Source organism: Diabrotica virgifera, chromosome 9, assembly GCF_917563875.1.
Source record: "Diabrotica virgifera virgifera chromosome 9, PGI_DIABVI_V3a".
In the NCBI taxonomy this organism is placed as follows: Eukaryota; Metazoa; Arthropoda; class Insecta; order Coleoptera; family Chrysomelidae; genus Diabrotica; species Diabrotica virgifera.
Window position 1 is genome coordinate 217007162 of NC_065451.1, and position 23431 is coordinate 217030592.

Here is a 23431-nt window from a genome sequence, read left to right on the forward strand (position 1 = left end):
CCAGTGTACTTCTTTAGGCATGAGGGTGAATTTTTACATTCCCTGGCGCATGCGCACACCGACAGTATGGTATTAGTCGCTACATCTTTTAAGTTATGTAGCGCAAATAAGGTGTGCGTGAAAAGAATATATTATTAGTGTTTTTAGTAAATATATTTATTATAATTTTTATGTCTGTGGATTTGTCTTCCTCTTAATAAGTATTATTGAAAATGTTTATTTATTAATGTATTTGTCACCGTGATTGTAATTATGTCCGAGAAATGATCGACTAAATACAAAAACGGTGGTAGCTGATCGGTAGATCATTCGCCTAGGGATCGAGAGGTCCCCTGTTCAAATCCGGACAAAGTCATATAATTTTTTTTTATTTTTGGTATTCTTTTTGTTCTTTCTAAAGTTCGTTTAATATTTAAATACAATAAAAAAAAACTGTCGGTAGATAGGTATATTGATTTCGTTGAAATCATAATATGAAGTTAGATTATATTATAATAGAAGTATAACTTCGTGCGTACAAAGTACACACACATTATTTTTTGTAATTGGGCTTGCCCGTTGATAAATAAAAATAAAATTAATTTCAATATTTTTGTAGGCACAACTCATATCAGAAATCACTGTTATGGGATGTCCTGCGTAACATGTAGAATGCGAAGAACGTGTAGATAGGATATCTACACGTGAGAACATTATTACTTGAAATAGGCAGACTTTGGAATACTGTTTGATTTGACTAAGGTAAGTTAGCAAAAAATAATAACATAATCTAAAAAAATAGTCTGTGTAAATATAAGATTTCATTTATATATTTAATACACGGGATAATCCCATTACTGTTTAAATTACAATATCACAGGATTCAAAACTTGAAATTATGTATAATATAACATCAATATCAAAAATAAATTAAATGGTTTATTTAAAGTAGATTTCCCTAATATACTAGTGATGCTGTAGATTTCAACATCTTCATTGTTACTAAATGACAGCATAAACATATTTAGAGGGTTTTTTTGTATTGAAGTTTTCTAGTTACATAGTTTCAATTAATTTATATCCCATTTTTCTTTTTTCGTAGGACTGCCTGTATTTGATTTCGTGTCGCCTTGAAAAGGTCATGAAAAGGTTCATTGTACAACAATGAAAACCATCATTGTTCAACATATTTGGGGGCTTGGAAAGAGATGAAAAGTATCATCATTTAATACGGCATCATTGGTTATCAGGAACATAGGATAAGGCCTTTAATATCTACATGAAGAAAAATTATCTACACGAAGGACAATTGCTTGAAATTGACGGACTTTGGGCTGATGTCTGACTTAAGTAATGTAAGTTAGCAAAAATGAATAATATAATCTAAAAATAATTCTTCTTTTAGTGCCTATTCGTTTCGAATATTGGCGATCATTCTGGCTATAATTATTTTATTAACTGATGCTTTAAATAGATTAGTTGTTGTTGTGGAGATCCATTTTCTCAGGTTCTTTAACCATATCCTTCTTCTCCCAATTCCTCGCTTTCCGAATACTTTACCTTGAAGGATTACCTTCAGTAATCTGTATTTAGTGCCGTTTCTCATTATGTGTCCGAGATATTCTAACTTTCTCCTTTTAATGGTATACATCACCTCTCTTTCTTTACCCACTCTTCGTAATACGGTCTCGTTGGTTACCTTGTCCATCCATGGTATCCTCAGTATTCGCCTGTATAGCCACATCTCGAAGGCTTCAAGTTTTTTCTCCATTGCTTCAGTGAGTGTCCACTATTCAACTCCGTAATACAATATTGAGAAGATATAACATCGTAGGGGCCTTATTTTTATCTCCAGATTAAGGTTGTGGCTTTTAAAGAGTTTGGCCATGTTATTGAATGCACTCCTAGCCTTCTCTATTCTTAAAAATAATAGTCTGCGTAAATATAAAATTTTATTTATTTATTTATTTAATACACGGGATAACCCCATTAGTAGTTTAAATTACAATACACAATTTATCACAGTTAGGATTCAAAACTTGAAATCATAATATAAAATCAATATCAAAAAGTGTTATTGTTTATATTACGGAATAGAGAATTGAATATCCTTTCAAATGAGCTAGCACACGACCCCTAGTCTCATTTAAAAAATTCATTGATTACGTCATCACGTCCAAATGGATGACGTCACTAGCATGATATATATCGACAGCGGAAAGACAGGACCTTGTAACTGAAAAATTTGTATAAAATGAGTTACTTCGGTTTTCGCTTTAGAATAAGTGTATCGGCACCTATTAAACAGCGGTTACAGCTGGGAAAGCCTTCTAGAAGTCTTCCGGAAATTTTCCCAGCTGTAACAGATGTTTAATAGGTGCCGATACACTTATTCTAAAGCGAAAACCGAAGTAACTCATTTTATACAAATTTTTCAGTTACGAGGTCCTGCCTTTCCGCCATCAATATGATAAACAATTAAAATTTAAAAATAAAATTCGACCTGTTTCGGGATTTTTCCTTCAAGTCGTCAGCTTGCGACATTACGAATTTATTCTTTTCATTTGCACCATACTGTATGTGTGAAATTAATGTTTTTATGTTGAACCATCACCATCCCATGATAAAATTTTTATAAATGTTATTAACAAAAGTACTATGTATTTGTAGGAATATTATGAAAATTTTAAATTATGTACTTTTTGGGAAAAAACTGAATCAAAATATATTTTTGGAGTTATACTTGTTTAGGCGCGATTGATAGTGAATTTTTATTATCCTGCGCGCGTGCGCACATGGACAGTATGGTGTTAAGTTGCTAAATCTTTCAGGTTATTTATATATCAGTGCAAAAAAGGTGTGAAAAAAATATATTAGTGTTTTTAGTAAATATATTTATTATAATTTTTGTGTCTTTGGACTTGTCTTCCTCGGGAGTAAGATAAGTACATTTTTGTTTATACTTCACTTCGTCTGTTTGTTACCGTGAATTGTCATTACGTCCGAGAAAATATATGAACAGAGAGCTCGTAGCGTTATTGGTAGAGCATTCGGCTAGAGATCGACAGGTCTTGGGTTCAAATCCGGACCATCCCTATTCTTTTTTTTTATTTTTGGAAAGTGGTAAGCATTAAAATTAGTTTAATATCTACATAAACTAAAAATAAACTGTTTAAAGTATATTTATGTCGTTGAAATCATATAATAGTATAGAAGAAGTATAACTTCTTACGTGCGTACAAAGTACACATTTTTTTTGTTTGAGAAAAACTTGTTTATCATAACATCATGTTGTATATATCACTGTAAAGAGCTTTAAAAATGCGGCAAAAGGGATACCTCTCCCAGCGTTATAGCTCAATTAGTACAGCTTCTACAACCATTCCAAAAAAGTATGGTCGCGGTGTTTTGGATTTTTTTTTGAAAACTTTACATAACCTTATTTCGGAAACGGCTTGAGATAAAAATTTAAAATTTTGTATTTTTTTTTCACCTAATCATCCACTATGAGTACTCTAAATTTTACCAAAATCTAAATAGGTCAGGAAAAAAATTAATCCAAAGTGTGTTGATTTGACCTGGAATAGCTCCCAACAATAATTTTGATCCTCGATTCGCAAATCCCCCTGTCATCTAAGATGTTAACCCATTCGTGGACATGCCTGCATATGCAGGCACTTACAAAGGGTAACGACTGTCTTCATATGAAGATCTTCTTTGTTGACATTTTTGACGATTTCATCAATGATTAAATTGAAGAGCTTAGGGCTCAGTGAGTCCCACTGTCTTATTCCTCTGCTTATGTCTTATAGGTTCTCTTAGTCATCCATCTATTCTGAATTCCATTGTGTTGTTTCGTTAAGATGTTTTCAATAGTTTTTATGATATCTAGAGGAACTTCTCAATTATACAGAAGATGGATTACATCTTTGAGTCTTACCATGTCAAATGCTTTCTTTAAGTCAATCGGACATAAATGCTGGTCTATTGTGCTCTCGTGATTTCTCAGTAATATGCTCTATTGCTATTGGGACCGTGCAAGTTACCTGTTTCTATTTCTACGCTCTGCAACTTTATTCGCACTTTTAATTATATTGGCCAATTATATTAGTCCTGGCTACTGGATAATTGTCAAGGCCATAGCCCAAAAAAATAATAAGAAGAAAGAATAAGATTCAGGTTATGTTATTAAAACGTAAACAATTGTATGTAGTAAATACAATTAGTTATTAAAATGCAGTACTGCAAGCAAAATACAATTAATTAAATTTACCTTTATATAATAATTGCATATCATATCAATATTGTGGAGCAACATATAATTTTTCTTTTTCAATGAGAGTAGATATGAAATGTACGTCAATTTGACAATTTCAATTGACAATATGAATTATTTAAGAAAGTTGCAATATTTCTCCGCTATTCGCGCACGATCGTTTAACGTATCCCTTCCAAGTACTTGCACACCGCGAATTGCATCTGTATATGATCTTTCAGTACGAGAACCCTATTGTTTATCTGCTAAATTTATCCTCTGAATTATTAGTCCCCGTAATAATAATTTTAGCCATAAGTTTTAGGGTAGTATTTCATAAGACGATGCCTATGTAGTTTTCTAGTTGTTAAAAAAAAAAGAATGTGTGTGTACTTTGTACGCACGTAAGAAGTTATACTTCTTTTATATGATTTCAACGAAATAAATATACTTTCAACAGGTTATTTGTATTTAAAGAATTAACTAATTTTTACTTACTACTTTCCAAAAAAAATTACTAAAACAATACTAAAAATTAAAAAAATAAGTTAGATAACACAAGGAATTGAACCAGGGACCTCTCGATCTCCGATCGAACGCGCTACCACCGAGCTAAACTTCCTTTGCTTTGACAGCTTACAAGATTTCTCATACATACTGACAAATTTAATGGAATAAGAGGTATACCCTATTCCACGAACATACGCCTGTTTTGGATTACTTCGACAACGAATATTTTACTGTGCTAAATAAGAAGAACGAAAGTAAATTGCAAATTACATTGTTGTTTATTGGAATAATTATTAGCGCCATTTATTTTCGTACTTCTTATGTTGCACAGTAAAATATTCGTTGTCGAAGTAATCCAAAACAGGCGTATGTTCGTGGAATGCCCCATATAAAAATACTTTAAAATTTAAAGTAAATATACTTACTATTATTATAAAATATTTTATTCCCGGGGAAGACAAATCCAACGACGCAAAAATTATATTAAATAATACATTTACTAAAAACACTAATACATTCTTTTAATGACTTATTTGCGCTGATACATACATAATTTGAAAGATTAGCAAGGAACTACATACTGTCTGTCTGCGCATGCGCCAGGCAAGTATAAAATTTCACCCTCGATCGTAAAGAAGTATAACTTCAAAAATACTGGATCCTTTGTAGACGGTATATTATTTAAAAGACCCTGATAAGGGTTACATCACATGAACAAAACGTTTTCGGATTAAAAAATCCATTATCAGTGTTAAAAGCCAATGTTAAAAGCAATGAATGCGTGAGCAACAAAAGTTTTGGGTAAAAACCCTTTAAATGTTATTAATTATTAAATGCTACTACATATTGTTGATAATAATATTATTATAATAATACTATATATTGTTGATAATAATATTGTAATAATAATATTGTATGCTGATAATTATAATATGCTATTGTATTGCTGCAACTGAATACAAGGAACGGCATGCCGCAGTGGGAAAAATCCTTCATCAAGAGATAACTATCAAGCCGGGACTTCTCCAAACGGACCATCTTCAATATTATCAATACGTCCCTGAGAGTATGCTTGAGGATGGCAACTACAAGCTATACTGGGACCGCACTGTGCTCACAGACCAAACAGTGGCACATAATAGACCAGATCTCGTACTAGTTAATAAATTAACAAGACAAACAACACTAATTGATGTGGCGATACCTAACAACAATAATCTACATAGTAAATTTACTGAAAAGATCGCCAAGTACAGAGATCTGGAAATTCAAGTACGAAAATAATGGAGAATGCAAAGTACCCAGATGATACCTATTATTATGTCTACCACTGCAGTCGTTCCGAAGAACCTCCTCGAAAGCATAAAAAGCTGGGTCTAAATGAACATCTTTACAAGACCATGCAGAAAGCTGTACCAGTCGCAACGGCCAGATGTGTACGAAAATTTTTGGGAGATACACCTGCATACCAAGTCATCTAGAGGGCCCGTTAACACGGAAAGAGTCCCACCAGAGCTCAATCCTTTTGATACCGTAGGTATCTGGGATGAGTCAATTTTCCCCGTAGATGGAGTGTGAGCCGTATGGCTAAATCTGGATAATATTGTATGTAGTACCTACCATTAATAATTTGTAACATTTAAAGGGCAAAACTTTTTTGGTTTTAACACTGATGATGGATTTTATAAGCCGAAAACGTTTTGTTAAAGTGATGTAACCCTTATTAGGGTCTTTTAAATATACCTTTTACAAAGGCTCCAGTATTTTTTGTGATTTATGGTATACAGCCAGCTACAGGAATTTTATTTTCCTCGTGGATTTTTTTTAAACATTTGATCCTTGGTTTAACATTTGAAGCAAAGAAGGTGCTATGTCAATTTTTGCACAAAATGAGTTTCTGGCCCCCTCTGTTAGCCAGCAATTTCGACTACCATTCTATAAATCAATCGCCGCTATATAAACGTGTTCAGTCAGGAATAACAACATACAGGGTGGGGCATTACTGCGACAAAGTCCAATTACTCGTTTGTCGTAAGAGATACGAAAAAAAGTTATTTAGGTAAAAGTTGGGGCACACATGGTACCATAATTTAAAAATATTTTCAAATATACAGGGGTGCGTATTGACAGAGTGACACAAACTTGTTTTTTTTTTTAATGGAACACCCTGTACATTTTTACATTTTTGGATTCTCCTCAATGTTTCCTTTCTTAAAATATATGGTTTTGTAATATTATATGAGGTAGTTTAAAAGTTCATTACGTTTTTTTGTTAATTTTGTAGCAACATCTACACCTGTAGAATTGTAGTGATTTGACATCAAATTTTCTATTTATATTCAAACGATTTTTATTATAGTCTACTACTGTTAATCATTAACAGTATAGCGAAATGTTTAATTTTAGTATACAGGGTGGGTCGAAACTCGGAATGAGTATTTTCTGAGTTTTCTTAAATAGAACACCCTGTGTTTTAGTATTGTAATGAAATGATATTTTGGTACTTTTTTATACCTTAAGCATTCCCTATACCTAAGTGCTTTAATTGGTAAGTTATTCGTGATTCTTTAAGCCAAACATTAATTGCAACTAAAATTACGTGAATTTTTATTAGGTGGCCGTGAAAATATCCAATCAAAAATAATTTTTCGAAAAAAGAATACAATTTAATAATATTGGATGAGATATCCAAATACATTCTTAGTTAAGGTTGTTGGTGCTTAAAATATTAATCAAACATACAAAATTCTCCCTAGTTGGCTATGGCATAAAATTTGCTTAAACATTTGACATTATACTATTTATATAGTTCAAGTTGGTTTGTTACCATTACTAATATTAATTTTTCTAATGAGGAACTGATTAAAATGGCTTTGTGCTAGGAGTGTATAACAAAAATGAGCTACTTGCAATAAAAATTTATCATCAGCAATTCCTTGATAGACGACAACCAAAAAGAGAAACTTCTGAAAGTATACTAAAACGGTTTCAACAGACTTGATACTTAGATTGTAAGAACGGTTGTACTGATATGCAGATCCTCAGTGACACAAGGATTACATTTAATTCCTGTTTTCTTCACTTACAATAGTTTTTGTTCGATCAGATTTATCACAATCTAAGTGTCCAGTCCGTTGAAACCGTTCTAGTGTATTTTTAAACGTTTCTCTTCTTAGTTGTCGTCTATCAGGGAATTTCTGACGAAAAATTCTTATTGCCAGCACATTTTTGTTATACTCCATTAGCACAAAAATGTATCAGTTCATCATTAGAAAAATTCATATTAGTAATGGTAACAAAGCAACTGGAACTATAAAAATAGTATAATGTCAAATTTTTAAGGAAATTTAGTGTCATAGGCGACTAGGTAGAATATTGTATGCTTTTATTAATATTTTGCGCACTAACAATCTTAACTACGAATTTATTTGGATATCTCATCTAATATTAATAAAGTAAGGATCAGGCTAGATTATGATGTATTTTTTTTGTCGAAAAAATTATTTTGATGGAATATTTTCACGGCCACCTAATACAATTTCTCGTAATTTTTCTTGCAATTATAGTTTGGCTTAAAGAATCACGAATAACTTAAAAATTTAAGCACTTAGGTATAGGGAATGCTTAAGAAATAAAAAAGTACTATAAAATATAATTTCATTACAATACTATAATACAGGGTGTTCCATTTAAGAAAACTAAGAAAATACTCATTCCGAGTTTCGACCAACCCTGTATACTAAAATTTAACGTTTCGCTATACTGTTCATGTTTAAACAATAGTAGACTATATTAAAAATCGTTTGAACATAAAATAAAAATTTGATGTCAAATCACTACAATTCTACAGGGTGTAAATTTTGCTACGAAATTAACAAAAAAAACGTAATTATCTTTTAAATTACCTCGTATAATATTACAAACCATATATTTTAAGAATGGAATCATTGAGGAGAATCCAAAAATGTAAAAATACAGTGTGTTCCATTTAAAAAACCATAAGTTTGTGCCTTCCTGTCAATACGCACGCCCCTGTATATTTGAATATATTTTTAAATTATGGTCCTATCAGTGCCCCAACTTTTACCTAAATAACTTTTTTTCATATCTCTTACGACAAACGAGTAATTGGACTTTGTCATACTAATGCCCCAGCCTGTATATTTTAATTTCTCTAGTCAAGCTAAGAAGGTGGCAAATACGCACGGTCCCGGCGAAAAAATGCTATGTCATGTTGTACACATAGGCTGATGCCATCACTGTAATTACAGCAAATTTAGTAAATAAACGAGTTTTCGTCAGTGCATAAATAATAAACAAACACCAGAGAGTCTTAACCTTTAAAACCATTTTTCTCAAATCTTACTATTTTGACATACCTTCTTTGCCTGTACATTCACTTGATACCTTCACTTGAGATTGCGATGAAATTTCGGTATTTCAATTCTATTAAAAGATAATTGTAACTTTAATATTAATAATACATATCATTTTTAGCTGAAAACTGGAATCAGCGACTAACAAATCACGATCGCCTTCTTTCTTCTGTCCCTCCTTCTTCAGCCCCTTCAATAGTAGTGTTGTTGGCAAATAGAGAAAGAGACCTAGAAAGAAATCACAATCGGCACCTTGAACGTCAACTCCATTATAGAAAGAGGTCCAGTTATGTGAGGTAATGAAGATGCAACATTTAGAAATATTGGATCTCAAATAAAACGATAATGGAAAGAGCAATTTTATTTATGTTTTTCGTAGGAGCGAATCGCAACGAAACAGCAAAAGGAGTACTAGCGAAAGAAATGGGCCAGAGAAAGTCATCAATAACGCTACAAATGGGGCAAACATCTTCATACAGTTATATGCCCCAGTAGAAGGAGCACCAGAAGAAGTAGCTGATTTCTACATGTGTCTAAAAGAGATACTGAACAAAGAGAGAAAAGTGCACCAAACCAAAAACGGAATAGTCATGGGCAGAGTAGACAATAATGCTGCTGAAAGTGTAGGCACCTACATGGGACCGCATGGAGAAATAGCTGAAGTAAACGAGAACGGACTCAAAATGATCGAATTTTTTGAGTCCATTATGGACTCATAATAGCTCTGAACCCGTCGGATGTCCGGTTCAGCCTTTATCCATTTCTTCCATGCGGTTCTATTGGTGACCAGAATATTTGGAGACAAGATATGAAAAATAAATACTCATTTGTAGCTAAAGAGCGCAACAAGAAGAACCTTGACAACAAATTAAATTTTGTGATGACTGGTAATACACGCTCCCTAATAATAGTCCAAGAGGCAGCGCTGAAAAATCTCTTTGAATTTACTAAAGCTAGATTTTTCACAGTTCATTACTGTGAGTGTGTAGAGAAACATACTGCGGTCGGTCAAGCGAAACGTAGAACAGGGGTTACTGAGAGGGTATCAAAGTTGCTTTCCTACGAATGTAATTAAATCCATTTACTAAGGCTGAAAATCAGTACACACATTCTAAATTAAATATAAATAAAAGTTATTATAGTCGGTCAGCTGTATGACGGGACAGAGCTGGTCGGTCGGCCCCAGTGAATGTACATGGTTATTTATTCACTATATTTTGACCCCCTTGTAAACTGCTTTATTTACAGAATTAGAAATAAATGTAAAATACAAAAGTTATTCGATTTTTAAATTATGATTTTGAGACATATAAATCGTACTAGTGACGTCATCCATTTGGGCGCGATGACGTAATCGACTATTTTTTTTAAATGGGAATAGGGGTCGAGTGCTAGCTCATTTGAAAGCTTATTCAATTCCCTATTAGTAATATAAACATTAACATGATTAATTAAACAGGGTGTAAAAAAAATTTAATTAAATTAATTGTTTAATTAATAATTGAAAAAAAATTTTTGGACACCCTGTATAAATAATGATCATAATGTTTATATTACTGTATAGAGAATTGAATAACCTTTCAAATGAGCTAGCACTAGACCCCTATTCCCATTTAAAAAATAGTAATCACGTCCAGATCGATGACGTCAGTAGTACGATATATATGTCAAAAATCATAATTAAAGAATCGAATAACTTTTGTATGTTACATTTTTTTCTAATTCTGTAAATAAAGCAGTTTACAAAGGGGTCAAAATATAGTGAATAACCCTGTACATTCATTGGGGCCGACAGACTGGCTCTGTCCCGTCGTACAGCTGACCGACTATAATAACTTTTGTTTATATTTAATTTAGAATGTGTGTACTGATTTTCAGCCTTAGTAAATGGATTTAATTACCTTCGTAGGAAAGCAACTTTGATACCCTCTTAGTAACCCCTGTTCTACGTTTCGCTTGACCGAACGCAGTATGTTTCTCTACACAATCACAATAATCAACTGTGAAAAATTTAGCTTTAGTAAATTCAAAGAAATGTTTCAGCGCTGCCTCTCCGTCTATAAGGGTCCAATCATAAGCTATTACCAGCAAAGCTACTGATACACAGACAGCACAGCCACATGACGAAGAAAATTATGTCGAAAACTTCACAGGAGTGTGCAAACTAAAGACAGGAAAAATAATGGATATAATGGAATAATCATGGGCGATTGCAAGAGTGGACAACAATGCCACTGAAGCTGTGGCGCACATGGGACCGTATGGAGAAATAATTAATTTACTCAAAATGATAGAATTTAGAGTCAGTCATGGACTCATAATAGCTCTGAACCCATCGGATGTCGGGTTCTACCTTTATCCATTTCTTTCATATCTGGAGTCAAGGTATGAACAAGAAATGCTGATTTGTAGCTAAAGACTACAACACAAAGAGCCTAGTACATTATTTCGTCCATACACAAGAACTTGCCCACAAATTAAATTATGTGACAACTGGTAATACACGCTCCCTAATGGGGTCCAATCATAAGCTATTATAAGCAAAGCTACTGACTACACAGCCACATGACGAAGAAAATTATGATGAAAAAATCACAACACTGGGCAAACGAAAGAAAGGAAGAAGAGTTATTTATTTATTTATCGTTATTTAAGTGCACCAAACCAAAAATGGAATAATCATGGTCGATTGCAAGAGTGGACAACAATGCCTCTGAAGGTGTACTGTACCGGGTGTCCCAATACGAATGGCTCTCGGCCATATCTCAGAAACCGTTTATAGTATAGCTTTGAGAAAAAAATATTTATAACAAAAGTTGCCTCGGGAACAGCCTGGAAATTATTTTCATAATTGTAGGTCCACCGCCAGAGGGCGTAATTGAATATCAAAAATCAAGATTTTACAAAATTTACCTAATGAAAGGGCACTGGAAATCCAATCATTGTATTTTTCATAAAATTCTACGCATATTTGATTTCACAAATTTCAGTCTACCTTTGCAAATAAGAGGTGGGGGTGAGTGGGAACCTTCTTATGAAAAAATGGCTGTAAGTCCGGCTCTGCTAAATAGAATTTTGCATACTTGGTCTTGTTGAAAACAGCTCTTTTTCGTCAATGTGTTTTATTTTCGAAATAGCCTAAAGTAATATGCAAGCTAGGAGGCGTTATTTCATTATTTTCAGAAATCTAGTTTTCTTTGGAAAATATTAAAGTATGCATGTTTGATCCTGTATTACAAAATTAGACCAAATTAGCAACATAATACCGAAAACCGCATGTCGATACCTTTTTTCTATCTCGAGATATCTTAAGAAATGTGTTAATTTTAAACATAACTGTTACTGTCACCGGTAAATGAGGTTAAGGAAAAGTAGTGTGCTGTGGAAAAAACAAATAAACATTTTCCAGATGTAAACGTATATAATTAATTAAAACGACAATAAGACAAACAACACTATAAAATATAACAAAGAAATAAATGCAACTATGTACTTACTTAGTCTTAGTGACTGCCTAAATGTTCAAATTGTTGCCCATCATTTTCGATGCAAGCATTTACTCTTTCAAGAATAGATTGAATAGCAACAGCTTTAACTGTTTTAGACTTTTATTTATGGGGACGGATTAAAGACCTTGTTTTTGCCGCTAGGCCCACTACGCGAGAAAACATGATCTAGAATCTAGAGAATACGAATACGAAACGCCATTCAAAGCATTGCGAAAGCAGAAATTGAGACTGCTGTTCAATCTACTCTTTAAAGAGTAAATGCTTGAATCGAAAATGATGAGCAACAATTTGAACATTAGGTCGTCACTAAGTATGTAGTTACTTTTATTTCTTTGTTATATTTTATAGTGTTATTTGTCTTATTGTTGTTTTAATTAATTATATACGTTTACATCTGGAAAATGTTTCTTTGTTTTTCCATAGCACACTACTTTTCCTTAACTTCGTTTACCAGTGACATTAACAGTTGTTTAAAATTTACACGTTTCTTAAGATATCTCGAGATAGAAAAAAGATATCGACATGCGGTTTTCGGTATTATGTTGCTAATTTGGTCTAATTTTGTCAAAAAGGATTAAAAATGCATACTTGTATTTAATATTCTCCAAAGAAAACTAGATTTCCGAAAATAAATAAATAACGCCTAGTAGCTGGCATATTACTGATTAGGCTATTTCGAAAATAAGACTCTTACCTTGACAAAAAAGAGCTGTTTTCAACAAGACCAAGTATGCAAAATTCGATTTAGCAGAACCGGACTTACAGCCATTTTTTCATAAGAAGGTTACCACTCACCCCACCTCTTATTTGCAAAGGTAGACTTAAACTTGTGAAATCAAATATGCGCAGAATTTTATGAAGAATACGATGATTGGATTTCCAGTGCCCTTTCATTAGGTAAATTTTGGAAAAATTTTATTTTTTAATTTTTGATATTCAATTACGCCCTCTGGCGGTGGACCTACAATTATGAAAATAATTTCCAGGCTTTTCCCGAGGCAACTTCTGTTATAAATATTTTTTTCTCAAAGCTGTACTATAAACAATTCCTGAGATATGGCCGGGAGTCATTCTTATTGGGACACCCGGTACATGGAACCGTATGGAGAAGTATCTAATGGACTCATAATAATATAATTTTGAGTCCGTTATGGACTCATAATAGCTCTGAACCCGTCGGATGTCCGGTTCGACCTTTATCCATTTCTTCCATGCGGTTCTATTGGTGGTCAGAATATCTGGTGGTCAGAGTCAAGATATGAACAAGAAATGCTGATTTGTAGCTAAAGACTACAATGCAAAGAGCCTAGTACATTATTTCGTCCATACACAATTAAGTTCATAATTGCACCACATCCTGGCAAGATACATCATAATAATAATATATACCTCGTCCAATTTACTTACCGTTGCACGTCATCCGCGCCATAGCCTGTAACACGATACCAACATGAAATATTTAGGCGGTGGGTGTGTTCTTTTTTAGAATCAAAATGATTCTAAAGGGAAACACACCTACCGCCTAGATATTTCGTGTTGATATCGTGTCACAGGCTATGGCGCGGATGACGTGCAACGGTAAGTAAATTGGACGAGGTATATGTGCCTCCAACTAACAATTTAAATGGAAGAAGAGTGAAACAGGTAGTAAAGAAAGCCAAAAGAGAGAGTTAAAAAGAATTTGAAAAGGAAATATGGAAATGAAAATAAATTGAGAGACAGAAGAAGGAGAAGAAAAGAAGAAGAGGCTTTTCGTAGAGCTAACTGATCTGTGAGGAAATCTGGTCCAAATCTTCTAAATAAATTTCAAGAAACAGCTACCAGCAAAACAATGGAGACTGGATCAAAGGCTAGGCAAAAGTCGGCTTTAATAAGAGAAGCAGAAGTCTTCTCAGTTCTCCGTAGTTTGACACTTGGGCTGTATAATTCCAAGGTATTTTATTTTTTCACTATTTTGTTTTAGTTTAGATGAATGGGTTTTTATTATTTGCTGCCAGTACAATACATAGACATACACACCCAAACTTATATGGGATCACCATGTATTTCAAAGTAATATTTATTTCTTTTGAAAAAACTTGTTATTGTTGCGAAAAATAAAGGTTTTTTATTGGAAATAAACAAATATATAAGACAATCGGATAGTACAGCTCGGTACGGTATAGGTTATTTGCTTGAGTCTCAAATTGAACAAAAATAAAGAAACTAACTTTTACGTCCAAAAACGAAAATATGCCTGATGCGGGGTTATAGAACTTACAACGAGGAAAGATTATTGGTCTTGTGGAGAAAGTAATGTTCTCAGAGGGACATAGCTGTAGAGCTAGGCGTAATACGGGGCGTTCTATCCAAAACCTATGCTAGGTAACAGGAACTAGGAAAGCTCAAAAATAAAGCAAGGGAAAGTCGCCAAAAGTAATACCGGCTCTCCAAGATCATTTAATTGTCCAATCAGCTGGAAGACACCCAACCATTTCTCACCTGCAGCTCCAAAGGCAGCTTTTGGAAGCTACAGGTGTAACTGTTTCAGTTGAAACGATAAGAAGAAGAATTCGTACCAAGAAGTATACAGCAGGAGACAGTTATGTGTTCGAGTGATCCAGGCAGCACAAGATTGGTCGCCTAAATTGGTGTCTTCACCACCAAAACTGGAACATTGGGTATTGCTAAAATGTGCTATTTTCAGAAAAAGTCGGGATTGGTGTAAAATCAGATGACCCACGAAATTATGTACTTAGAAGTCGAGGAAGACAAGCAAGAACGAAAACTGTCAGATCTGTTCACAGATATAAAAGGGGAAGTGTAATGTTCTGGAGAGGAATTGTGATCTGTAAAAAAAACTCCTTTAATTTTCATCCAATCAACTTACTGCTCACAAGTATGTTGATAACCTGTAGTCAGGCTCTGGAGAGGTGCAACAGGAGAAAATTTGATTTTATTGCATGATAATGGGCCTGTACATACCATTAGAGTGACTACAGACATCATTGAAGCAGAAGGTATCCCTTGTTTGGAGTGGCCTGCTTACTCACCCGAGCTTAATCCTATAGAGTATTTGTGGGATATGCTTATTAGAAAAATTAGAGCTCGCCGGGATAATCCACAAAACACCGCACGGCTAGTACAAGCTGCTCTTAAAGGATGGAGCAACCTACCACAACGAAATATTGATAATTTGATTAGGAGCGTGCCCACGCAATCTGAAGCTTGCATAAGGACTAAAGGTGATAACAGTGACTACCACGAAATACAAAAAAAAAAAAAGAATGTGTGTGTACTTTGTACGCACGTAAGAAGATATTCTTCTATTATATAATAGGTAATTTAAACGAAGTTAAATATACTTAAAAGGTTATTTGTACTTATTTTTTTTTAAATCAAACTAACTTTCTTATCTACCACTTTCAATAAAGAAGAATATCTTCAAAAATTATATAATAATATACTTACAATCATAAAATCTATAAAAAAAATAAAAAAATAATAACTTGCTTGGGGCTTGAACCCACTTCACGTCAACCGCGCCGTACGAAAGTTGACGCCATTTCAAACTGCACCAAACTCTCGTATACGTCATGTGGGAATATAGACAAACTAAACGTTTACACCATAAATTTATATGAATTTAATAAAATTATTAGTTAGATTTTTGTCGAAATAAAATAAAACAAAATATAGAGTAAGAAAACGATATATGAGATGAAGATTTGTAGAAAGTTTGTTCGTAATCAGATTATGTAAATTAAAGCATTGCCTACTAATAGGTAACTACATTATTTTGTTAACATTTTCCAAATAGATAGGTATTGAAACTATTACGTATTTCCAACTGAAACATTTAGAATTACGTACCTGCGGCTTTTCAAAACTATTTAAAAAGTCACTATAATTATAAATTTGATTTTATTTCTGTCCACACATCAATAAAAACTAATATTATACAATATTCTTGTTTACCGATAACTCCATATTGAACAATTATTGACAGATCATTTCAAAATTTCAACACCCAATCAGAGCCCGTATAACAACTAATACCATACTGTCGGTGTGCGCATGCGCGCGGATCAATCAAATTTTACCCTCAATCGATTCGCCGCTAAAAAAGAAGATCTTCAAAAAAAAAATAAGTAAAAACAATTTAAACATTATTCGTTTTACATTGAAATTTTGGATGCTACTAACTTTAAAACAACTACTTTCACTTTGTTTGTTAAATACTTTAATGTTTTATTTAATTGTTATGTATTTGCTATTAAATTGCTTTAAAATAAATATTGTTTGACTTCGTGTGTTTGTTTTTTTAAATTCGTACGAAATAGTAAGAGTTATCAGATGATTCCATGTAAGTTTGGGTGTGTGTATACAATGATGAGCGCGCTAATAACCTGCAGAATAACGCAAAAGATGGAAAACATATTAAGTTGTGAGATAAATGAAACTAGTGGAGGTTGGAAGTTTAGTGATAAAAACCTATACATTTACATTCTACTTATTGTTTCCCACCTTTAAGCACTGCAGGAAGTTTGGTAGGATGGTGGATGGTAGATACCTGCCTGGCGACCATCCAGCTACTTATACCGCGAATAACAAAACGACGGAGCCGCAGTGGCCTCCCACTACCATCTAACCATCCGGTGGTTCGCCAGGCGTCTATCCGGGTAGCCTGGCTATGGAGGAAAGCGTAATAAGTTCTGTGTATAAAAGAAGGGCAATTTGGAACCCAGCAGACCCACTATTTGACGAAACATGGATTAAAATATCTATTTTATTTATTCTTTGCAGTTGCATTAAAAACATCCAATATTCAAGTCAGGTGAATTTAAAAAAAAGAATGTGTGTACTTTGTACGCACGTAAGAAGTTATACTTCTATTATTATGATTTCAACGAAATTAATATACTTACTTAACAGGTTATTTGTATTTTATTTAAATATTAAACTAACTTTCTTTCTTCTTCTTCTTCTTCTTGTGCCACTCCTATCGGAGATTGGAAATCATCAAGGATACCCTGACTTTGTTTACAGCTGACCTAAAAAGTTCATTAGTGGTGCAGCCAAACCACTCTCTCAAATTCCGCATCCACGACATTCTTCTACGGCCTGGATTCCGTTTTCCTTCTATTTTTCCTTGCATTATATTTTGAAGTAATGCGTATTTATGACCTCTCATCAGGTGACCCAAATACTCGAGTTTTCTTCGTTTAATCGTTAATAAAATTTCTGGGTCTCTTCCTATCCTTCGTATTACTTCAAGATTTGTGATTCTTTCAACCCAACTTATCTTCAGCATTCGACGGTAGCACCACATCTCGAAACTTTCAATATTTTTTATGTTGTTCTGTTTGAGAGTCCAGGCCTCTACACCGTATAATAGCGTGTTAAATACGTAGCCACTTAGCATTCTTAATCGTAGAGGGATGCTTATATCTCTGTTGCAGAAGAATTTTCTCATCTTTATGAAGGTGGCCCTGGCAATTTCGATACGTCTTTTTATTTCATTGTTTTGGTCTCCAGTTTCGTTTATTAAAGTTCCCAAGTATTTATAACTTGATACTTTTTCAATTTGAATGCCGTTTATACTAATATGTGCTGGTTGTGTCATGATTTTTTTTTTTATTTTCTTAACTTTCTTTACTTTTCTTTAAATAAAATTTTTTTTATTAAAACGATACCAAAAATATAAAAAAATATGAATCGTCCGGGATTTGAACCCGGGACCTCTTGATCTCCGGTCACACGCTCTACCACTATTATTATAAAATATCTTATTCCCGACGAAGACAAACCCAAAGACCCAAAAATTATAATAAATAATACATTCACTTAACACTAATATATCCTTTTATATATAATATGACTTATTTGCGCTGACACATATACATACATCTTGAAAGATTAGCAACGAAATACAGTTGAGTCCGCGAGTCTTTACCCGTGCATCATTAATACCTGGTGAGATAAAACACATATGTACTTTTTATTTAGCATCATTCTCTTCCACGCATGAAATTAATGACAAACCAGCTGCCGCCTGTTATTATGTAAAAACACATGTTATTTTTATGAACGATTTAGACTCAGTGTATTGAAAAGAGATAGGTACAAAGAAAGACGATTGGGGATGTCTTCACATATTTTAAGTACAATTTCTGACGTTTTGGCTTGTTTACTTTTGTGGCTGTCAGTTTGTTGAATTTTTTGCTGTTAATTTGTTGAATTTTGAAGTTTTTTATAGTATACAAACAGTTGTTTTCACAACTAATTTTATAAAAAAAGATAAAGGCAGTTTTTGTTTATATTCGATTCAGAGTTGGACCACCATCTCCATATAGCTATTTCAGCATCCTCATGCCTCCTCAGCGGAGCTATGCAGTCACAACTTATTTTATATTGGAATTAGAAATTTTGTGATAAGTTTGTTATCTTAAGATAAATTTTGACGACGTACAAAGCTAACCTTATTGTTGACACAGTTGAATGCTTGTGTTTAAGGTTCCGCCAAAGTGAATAAAATAACAAAAAGAAAATATGTTATTGAATTTTTCTATAAATTGTTTATTTATTTATTAATCAATAATAACAAAATAATTTATTAAGCTACTTCAAATGTAGCTGTAATTATGCACCAAAATTTTAAATCAAAACTTAAATTTGACATTCTATTTATTTGATAACGTCAAATTTTATAATAACCCGTGATCGGAATAATATCCATTTGCCGTTGAGTTTAGTAAATTTTCGACCTATTTCGTATGCTTTAAATGATGACGCACGGGTAAAGACTCGCGGACTCAACAACTGTACATACTGTCTGTGTGCGCATGCGCCCGGCATGTGATAAAATTTCACTCTCGATCGTAAAGAAGTATAACTTCAAAAATAATTTGTACCTTTTAAGTCAATTTTTCTCCACTTTCTGAAAAGTGTAGTTAGTGAGTTTTACCTCTAATAGGACGATATGCTAAAAACAAAATAAACGTAACGTAACAAACGATTCCTCAGCAGTCAGTTTTGGACTTCATTCACTCTTTCACTGCGTCCAGGATGCAGCGCCCCTCCACCATCCACCTTCCAAGCGACCATCTAGTATCCTGCAGTGCGGCATCGGCTTTAGACGTATCGGACGAGTTTGGCAACTGTGACAGTTTTAGTTGACATACTCCTATAATATTTGGATTGTCAAATATTATAGGATTAAAAAGAGTACACTGTAGGCGTTTTCTTACATAAAATATGCCGCTCGTTCTTCTTCTGTGCTCAGAATTTTTCTGCGGCTTACGGTTTGTGAGAAAAAAAGAATGTGTGTGTACTTTGTACGCACGTAAGAAGTTATACTTCTATTATATGATTATAAACGAAATTAATATACTTTTTATTTATATTTTATTTAAATATTAAATTAATTTATACTTAATACTTCTCAAACATTTTTATTAAAACAGTGCCAAAAATTAAAATAATAAAAAAATAAAACACACACAAACACATTAAAAATGCCACAAATGATTTCTGAACATTAATTGTCGGAAAAATTTTTAACTAAATACGTATTTTCTGAAAATAAAATTATATAATAAATATACTTACAATCATAAAATGTATAAAAAAAAATAAAAAAGTAAAAGTTTCTATTGGGATTCGAACCAACTTACCACGCGGCTGGTATTTGCGTTGTATTGGGATTCACCCGCATTAAAACTGCACCACAGAGGCAGCTTGTCATTATGTGCGAAGATCGTCTAACTAAACAGATTAACCTTTTGACATTTTTAACTTATGTAAATCAAATTATTTTGATTTTGAATTGAAATGATTTAGAATTGAAAAAATACAACAAAACATAGGGTAAGAAGACAATATATTAGGTGAATATTGATATAAATTTTGATGGTAATCAAATTATGTAAAAAAAAGTATTACATACTACTTATGTATTTTGGTAGGTTCAAGGTAGGTATCGGAGCCCGTATAACGACTAATACATTTCGCAATCACTTGCGTCGTGCAAAGTGGCTATGTTCAAATATCATAACAAAATTTGATCAACTATTTATAAAACACTTACCAGTGAAAGATTCTTTAGCTTTGAATAAGCGAGATCTGCGGCACTCATACTAGGCACAGTTTGATGAGCTTTCACATTGGCATGCAACAATCATCTCTTCTATGTAAATAAGTCCAAAAATATAATATGAAAACTATTTAAAAAGGCAGTATAACCATTAACTAACTTTTTGTTTGTTGTTTCTCTTCCTACAAATTTTAAAACGCAACAAGCATACATTATAACCAAACACAGTCCCACAGCTGCCATATTGGATAATTTTTGTCATGTCATTTGAACATCCAATCAGAACAAAGTTATAATGCGCATGCGCCCGGTCGCTAGGTTTTCCCATATAAAATTTCACCGTCATTACGCCCGTAAAGAAGTATAACTTCAAAAAATTCTTACAGACTCGGAAATTTCGTAACATTAAAAAATCATATTTTGTCCAATTTTAGTCAAAGTATGTGAGTTTTTGATGAACTGTAGTCTCTCCGCAAATGATTTTCTCTTGAGTAATCATGTTAACTCAAAAAAACGTAGATGTTCAACAAACAATTTTATACAATATGTAATTTTTTCATATGCTTTTATAGCCTTTGATTTTCTGCTGCTGTATTTTGGCCATATATTAATTAAAAGCATTAAAATGTGTAAACTGTAGGCATTTTCGTACATAAAATATACCTCTCATTCTTCTTCTGTGATCAGAATTTTTCTACGGCTTACGGTTTGTGAGAAAAAAATTCTTAGAGACTTGAAAATTTCATAACATTAAAAAAATCATAGTCTGTCCAATTTTAGTGAAAGTATGTGAGTTTTCGATGAACTATAGTCTCCCCGCAGTTGATTTTCTCTTGAGGAATCATGTAAGCTCAAGAAAACGTAGATTTTCAACAAAAAATTTTATACCAAAATTTTTCATGGGGTATAAATAAGCCTTAGAGACTTGGAAATTGCGTAACATTAAAAAAGTCATATTTTGTCAAATTTAAGTCAAAGTGTGTGAGTTTTTTATGAACTGTAGTCTCCCCGCAATTGCTTTCCTCTTGAGGAATCATATAAACTCAAAAAAACATAGATTTTCAATAAAAAATTTTATTCCATAAATTTTTCATGGGCTATTATAGCCCATATAATAATATAATATTCTTTGATTTTCTGGTGCTGGGGAGGTGGGAAAATATGCCCCTCGTTCTTCTTCTGTGCTCAGAATTTTTCTAGGGCTTACAGTTTGTGAGAAATTTTTCGAGACTTGTAAATTTCGTAACATAAAAAAATTAGTATTTTGCCCAATTTGAGTCAAAGTATGTGAGTTTTTGATAAACTGTAGTCTTCCAGCAATTGCTTTTCTCTTGAGGAACCATGTCAACTTAAAAAAAAACGTAGATTTTCTACAAAAAATTTTATACCATAATTTTTTCATGGGCCTTAAAATATGTCCCTCGTTCTTCTTCTGTGCTGAGAATTTTTCTAGGGCTTACAGTTTGTGAGAAATTTTTCGAGACTTGTAAATTTCGTAACAAAAAAATTAGTATTTTGCCCAATTTGAGTCAAAGTATGTGAGTTTTTGATAAACTGTAGTCTTCCAGCAATTGTTTTTCTCTTGAGGAACCATGTCAACTTAAAAAAAAACGTAGATTTTCTACAAAAAATTTTATACCATAATTTTTTCATGGGCCTTAAAATATGTCCCTCGTTCTTCTTCTGCGTTCAGAATTTTTTTAGGAAGTGATTCTATTTGAAAAAAAAAATCTTAGCGATTTGGAAATTTCCTAACATTAGAAAATTGATATTTTGTCCAATTTGAGTCAAAGTATGTGAATTTTTGATGAACTGTAGCCTTTGATTTTCTCCTTTTCCCTTGTTAAATTATATAGACACTCAAAAAATTTATTGAAACCAAAATTAATAGACGTTTTCCTATATACCAAGTGTCAATACTGTAGGACTTTTCCTTCAAGGGAAATAAAAGACATAAATAAAATAAAGAACAGCAGGTGTTTTATGTTTATTGTGTCTGTCTCTATAATATAACTCCTTTGTTTGATTTTTGAAACCACCATTCTTACGAAACACAGTAAAACCTCGATACAACGGACTAATTGGGGGAACGGGGTGTCCGTTAAAGCCGAAAGTCCGTTATATAAAAATAGGTTTAAAATAAGTCAGATTATTTAGAAATGTGTCCTCATTTTTCTATAATAAAAAGTTTATTAACATTATTTGTAAAATATAACGTTTGGGATCCACGGGGACCCCGTTGTTATGCAATGTATGTTAGTAAAGGCAGGGTTAAGTATGTATAATATTAACAGAACGTTTTTAATTTTTTTACATTTGACCCTATTTTTGGTCCGTTATATCCGAAGTCCGTTATATCGAGGTTTTACTGTACCTGTAAATTACCTACAAAATACCATTTCTAATCATTACTTTTATTTGCAGATAAACAAGAAGTAGGTAATCCCACCAAGAACGTCCACTCTAGACCATAAACCAGAAAAAAGTGTACATAAATATATTGTATGATATTATACTGTATACAGTTTGTAAAATTAGAGGTTTCATAATAAATCCTTAAATTAACTTGATCGTATTATTTTCCCAAAAATAAGCCTAATCTCTATCGATATTCAAAGTTCCCTGATTTGATTGGAAATTGATTTAGTACCAGGAGAGCAGAAATGGCAGTGGGTTTGTCCATCTAAGAATTATATTAAAGAAAATAGTCGACAATTTTTAAGATTTA

At 32.9% G+C, this 23431-nt stretch overlaps 1 long non-coding RNA gene across 1 annotated transcript; it reads left to right on the plus strand.

The window, feature by feature from the left end:
• Positions 1-10218: 10218 nt before the first annotated feature.
• On the plus strand, positions 10219-23268 carry LOC126891642 (uncharacterized). Its single transcript, XR_007700503.1, has 2 exons — positions 10219-14562; positions 23128-23268. It is a non-coding gene; the product is annotated as an uncharacterized LOC126891642 (long non-coding RNA).
• Positions 23269-23431: the final 163 nt, after the last annotated feature.